This window comes from Helianthus annuus, chromosome 2 (assembly GCF_002127325.2).
Source record: "Helianthus annuus cultivar XRQ/B chromosome 2, HanXRQr2.0-SUNRISE, whole genome shotgun sequence".
Classification (NCBI taxonomy): Eukaryota; Viridiplantae; Streptophyta; class Magnoliopsida; order Asterales; family Asteraceae; genus Helianthus; species Helianthus annuus.
In genome coordinates, this window is record NC_035434.2 from 95130520 (window position 1) to 95136765 (window position 6246).

The following is a 6246-nucleotide window of genomic DNA, read 5'->3' on the forward strand; positions in this document are numbered from 1 at the left end:
TTCATCTTTGGTGGTTGTTCATGGTTGCGATGGTAGATTGCTTTCTTGTAGTAATCATCATGGAATGGGTTCACGTTTTCATCCACCTCCCGGTTTAAACACTCTCTCTTGAAGTGTCCTTTTTGCTTGCACTTGAAACAAGTGACCTTTGATTTATCAAATCCTAATTTTGTTTCAAGACCTCCAAGACATGATCTACTGGTAATCTCCATAAACCTTTGTGCTCTCCTGATTACACTCGCCATACACCATCTGATATTAATAAGCTCCATCTTTTTTGGATCGATCTGATTGTAGTCTTCCTTGGTCATGTTCGGGTGTCCAATTTTACCCGCCACTAGACTTTCGTAGGATTCCAGAATAGATGCTAAGAATACCATATGTTGTTTGGCTGAGTCAGCGTTCATGCTCTAAGAGTTATTCAGATTCAAGGCAATGTTGCATTGAACCACATTTGGATTGGATTGATTTGATACAAAGGATGAATGATAACCAGAATCATAATTTGATGAACTGCCTTTTGGTAAATTATTTGAACTTTCAGCACTAAAAGCAGTACCAATCTTTGAAGGTTGATTGTTCAGCATGCTTCCACGATACTATAGATTTACATTCTGCTAATAACTTGAATTGGTCGTTTTATTTTTCTTTTAAAGTTCCAGCTCATAACCTTTGAGTTTTTCAATCAACGTGTCTTAGGTTATTTCATCAAATTTGCATCATTTTTCATAATCATAACATACGTTTGCCAATCATTTTCATGTGGTAACGTGTCAATAAGTTTGTTGATGATTTATTTTTTGTCTTTTCTGATATCTCGAACCTTTCAAGCTCAAGCTTTAGATGACAGAAATGTTCAATCATCTGTCGAACATTCTCACCCTTGATGCAGCTGAACAGGTCGAACTCTTTCCTTAGCAAAGATACTTTATTTTTCTTGATTTCCTTTCCACCTGCAGCATTAGCTTGTAGCGCTTCCCACATCGATTTTGAGGTTTTGTCATGCTGGAGCAACGAGAGTATATCATCCCTAACATATTGTTGCAACAGTGTAATCTTCTCATCATATTCTCTAGTTGGTATTAATTCACCCTTATCATTTTTTTGGTTTTTCGTATCCAAAATTTAACCAAAACCAACTATCATAAGCATAAGCTTTGATCCAAATCTCGAATCTATCTTTCCACCTATTATAATCTTCTATGTTCATTACTTTAGGCGGTTTCTGATAGGTTCCGTATGCATTTTCGATATTTAAACTTTCGGAGATAACATTCGATGCAATTTTTGGCGTGGATGTTGTTTCGGACGTGAAAGCATTGTAAAACTCATTGTAGAATTCCTCTTCCATGATTTGAGAGATTAGAGAATAACCTGCAAACAATCAACAAAATATTAAACAACTTTGAAATTCAAACAACAAGAAGACTTGATTCGTGCGAACGTGGAATGTGTAGGTCCGTGCGTCTTGATTCGTGCGAATTGACTTCCATAACCCTAGATTCTTGATTCTTGCAAACAAGAGATGTTGGTTCGCGCTGATGAGGATTGTTGAACCGTGCGAACTGACTTGAATTCAAAAAATACACAAATCTGCAAACTACAATTAGATCTGCACGAATGAATGAAACTGGATCCGTGCAAAAAAGCTCTACCGATCCGTGCGTACACTTACACGTAACTACCAGCCATGTTTATCAAGTTTTTCAGCAAATTTTGTTTGAATTTAGATCTAAAACTTTCAAGGATTGTTTAAAAACTGATTTCGCATAACATGTTTAAAAATTAGCCGTTTTTAACCATCGAAACGTCGTGAATTTGCGTTTTAAACTTGAAAAGAATGAGTAGAAGAGGAATGAGAAGAATATGATGAAATTTGCTCTGATTTGAATCTGAAAGGCTTGAATCTTGTATCTTCAGTCCTTGCAATCAATCTCCCGCTTTGATACCACTTGAGAGTGCGTGTTAGGATCGATTCCGATGTACTTGAATGCTCCGTTGATTGCGTAGATCTCGTATCTTGTGCGGAATCCAAATACGAGAGTGGATTGAACAAGAACAAGTAATTATAAACTGATTTCTATTAACGATTTGAAAGTACACAACCAAGAAATCAATTGGATAGAGCTTCTCTACTCAAAGTCCAAAGTTGTACCAATGAACAAGACGTAACACTTCTATATATAGAGACCCTTGATCCGCACCAAACATATAATCACGGATGAACATTATGCGCGAATCAACAACTATATGCGGATGGACTAGCTAGGTGCAGAACTGGATTGCGCGGATCAACAAATGCCACAAACCCTAGTTTCACTCACATTCGTGCGGATTAACATGCATGTCCATCCGTGCGGACCAAGCATGCATGGGTTCGTGCGGATTAGCTTGTAAATGTTTAAACACTTCTTAACCTTGTCTTGTCTCATCTGTTTGCTATGATACGTGATTGACGGAAGCGATAGACATATGCACTCACAAAAAACAACCCACGACCCCCAACACAGATCAACCCCGCACTAAGGTTCTGCTTGCTTCTACTTTTGCGGACAGTTTCGCGAGTCGTGACCAGTTACATACTGGTAGCAAGTGTTGCAGAGTCAGGGGTGCTTCTTTTTATTCTGGACAGCCTTCTCTCCTGGTCCAATGAGACACTTGTTGGTCCCACATCCTTTATTAGGCACGCCTCGGGGGTTCGAGCAAGAAACGTCAACTTCGACGACACCTCCCAACATACTAGCTATGTCTTCGGTGTCCGTCCTGTCCACAGTCACTCTGGCCTGACAATCATCTATGATTTCTTTCTTTAGTGCCTAGGGTTTCTCCAAAAAAAACCTCCATCAGTCGCCCAACATCTCATCCAGTGCCGTGGTGAAACATTCAACCAGCTTGTTCCTACTCACTACGAGGGGGGACAGATCGACCCCAAACCTGTGTTCAACACAGAAAACTGATTTTGGAAGCACATGACGGCCCCAACGAATGACCATGTACTTCGTCGGTACTTCATCCACCTGCGTGTGACTAAAAACACAGAATATGTGACGGCACAGATATCCAATACGGGTCCACAAGTTATCAGAACATGTTGTGGACTCCTCCCTTGCGTCAGCTTTCACTTGCATGGGGGGGGGGGGGGGGGGAGGGGGATCAAAACCCATGCGCATTTAAAAAAGAAGGAAAGCAGAATAAATTAATAAAAAGTAGGTACATTACCGTAAAATTGTTCACGACTTCGGTCAGCTTATCCAGGTGGGTTACAGTGTAGGTCTTGATGGCATCATCTTCTTCAACTGTTGTGATGTAGCAGAACGTCATTCCCTTGTATATCTCCTTACGGACCACGAGAAAGCTAGGGGGAATACAACATTGCGCATTGCTTCTCTATTTCCAGACCCCTTTTCAATTTGTGTACACGGTCGGCAACCCTCTGATTGTATGCCTGTGATTCGACAGTTGCATCGTAACACAACAGAAACTGGACTAACGTATTCACCCAGGAAGAATTAACCTTGAACATAGCGTTAGAACTCTCGCAGCGGGAAGTAGTTTTCATGAGGCATGACATCGAGATTTATCTGAAGTATGCTGGAACCCACATCTCCTTAATGTTGAACATATCTCTCAGCCAATCGTGATTTTCTAGGCCGTACTTTTCTAAAAGCTTCGCCCACCTACGCTCGAATGTTTCAGGTTTTATGTAAATGTTCCACACAAGTTTATGCAAGGCTGCTCTGACTTCGGTGTTGTCTTCGACATCACCTGCAATCTGAATATAAAAACAACCTTCAAGTCTATGAAAAAAATAAACGTTCGAAAACAAGCTGATGTAAATGTTCCACACAGAGAATATGCAAAGGCATTTATGAGTTAGGCAAGGGGGAACAATTACAACGCATACTTGGATAGATGTCACGTTTTCGGAAGAGAGAAAATACCTTTGAGGGCAGCTTCTTCGTTATGTGACACATGCACAGTCGATGAAGTGAACCCGGGAAAACAACACTGACAGCTTGCCCATAGCCGGGTCTTGGTCAGTTAAGACAAGAGTAGGATGATTGTGGTGCACTTCAAGGAATGCCGTAAGCAACCAAGTGTAAGCCTCTATGGTCTCGCAAAACAAAAGCCCCGCTCAAAATGTCACGCACCTTTTGTTGTTGTCCACTCCGATAAAGGGGACGAAAATAAGATTGTACCTATATCATACGCATAAATTTACGGGTCATTTTTTAATTTTTTTTTTACCACTTAAAACCATAAAAAACAAAACAGATTTTTTAACAAAATTAAAAAAAATGCAGCGGCGATAAAATGCTGAAATACTATAATAAACGCGATTATAGTTACGTGTTTGTTCGGTATGTGGCGACGAACGCAATAACATCACCAAATGCTTGGTAGTTTAGCTTAGAAATGTCGTCCGCCTAGAACATGTGGCGTAGCTCCCCATTCTCCACGTTGTATTTGAAAGTGTAATTAGGCAAATGCCATCTTGTCAATGACTAGTTGCGCATCCCTGTCGCCGATAAACATGCGAAGACTCCGCGAAAAATTCTTGTAATCTCCTGCCGTGCCCTTAACATTGTGATGACCGCCCTTCAAACTTACTTGCAGTTTGTGGGCCACCGATGGTCCCACCTTGTTAAGACTAACACGGTGGATGAAGTCTAGTCTCCGTCCTTTTTTGTGATATCTCTATTATAGCAGGGAACCATCGGATGATTGTGATGCTCTTCAAAGTGGTACAACACCCATGTTTGCAAGGGCTGAAGAAACTTGACACGGATACAAGCTTTGCAATCGCAAACACGGAACGTGGACTGCCTAATCTTTAAAGAAGTGTCATCCAACGCGTCAAACTTCCTTTTCAGTTGGGGTTTTCCATGGTTCACGCACAAAAGGTAACGATGCGTGATGGCTCCATGCTTCCTCTTAACGGAACCGATCCTAATCGAAAACCCGAACTTCTTAGCATACTTATCATACATCTCAACTACGTCATGCCATTTCTAGAACACGGCAGTCAGTTGTGGCCTAAGGTGGGGTGAGCAATACGGCATCCAGTAATGCGTGCCGTTGGGGGTGAACAACGAAGGGCATTCCTCTTCGCATTGCTGGCTACGCTCTACATGTCAAAAAAAAACCCAAAAAAACATACAGATCATTATAACTTTAGAATGACAAGTAGCTTTGTATCAACTAAAAAGTGACAAAAATGCATTCAAATTGCATTCCAATTGCAAACACAACAAGGTATAGTTTTAAAATGTAAACTCAGAGACAAAAAAAAGGCAAAATACATAATTTAAATTTAGTTTGGAGAAGCTGAACTAAGACAGAATGGTTGACAAAATGCAAACCTTAAAAACAATCTGAAAAAGCAAACTCCAGCAGTACAAAAACACACATCAACATTAGCGAGTAGAACTATTAACCTAAGTTATCTAGGGGGGAGGGGGGGGGGGGTTACAACACAGATGACACAAAAAACATGACAAGTTTCGCGAGTAAAAGATCTGTTTACCCATGTTCACCATCTAGGGTTTATGGACGGCCATAACAAAAAAAAATTAAAAAAATAACAATGTTTGACATGGGTATATTACCGTTTTCCTTGATTTGAGTCACTGGGTTTGAAGGGGTACTGAAAGAGAACGAAGATGGCTCATGTTCAACATTCACCGGGGTAGGTGCTTCAGGAGATATTTGGATGCTAACAAGCCTACGGGCTTGGTCAAAGATTGAATCATCTACTGTTGATCCAAGGAACTGATGAAAACTAGCGAACATAGTTGATGAAACAATGGATAACCGGGCAGGGTTAACTCACTGATCTCGTCAAGAAGGGTTAATCCCTTCCTCTCGAGGATCGCTGACTGGATCATCGGTAGGTTGTGTGACAACTCGACCTTTCGGCTTTGAATGCACGTTGACTTTGACCATTGACTTTGACTGTTTGACTTGTTGACCTGTAACTGTACATGTTATGTTTAATGAAACGTGATGCGATTGTGCACTTATGCGATTTGTTGTTGTTGTATATATATAACATGGATTGATATAAAACGCTTAGACTTATTCACCATCAAACCAACTCGACGAATCAGGGTTGTGATGCGCCAATAATGACTCGACAAAACACAAGTGTGTTTCGCCAAGCCTAACCTTGACGAAATAGATTAGATTCGCTGGCCCATCTGATTCGCCAAGCCCAACATAGGCCCAACCCTTGTACGTGATTAT

General features: G+C 40.8%; 1 long non-coding RNA gene across 1 annotated transcript; it reads right to left on the bottom strand.

Annotated features, from left to right (window-relative positions):
- Positions 1–2063: 2063 nt before the first annotated feature.
- LOC118489056 lies at positions 2064–5845 on the bottom strand. Its single transcript, XR_004886021.1, has 5 exons — positions 5610–5845; positions 4351–5128; positions 3942–4199; positions 3220–3772; positions 2064–3027 (listed from the first exon to the last, which is right to left on the bottom strand). It is a non-coding gene; the product is annotated as an uncharacterized LOC118489056 (long non-coding RNA).
- Positions 5846–6246: the final 401 nt, after the last annotated feature.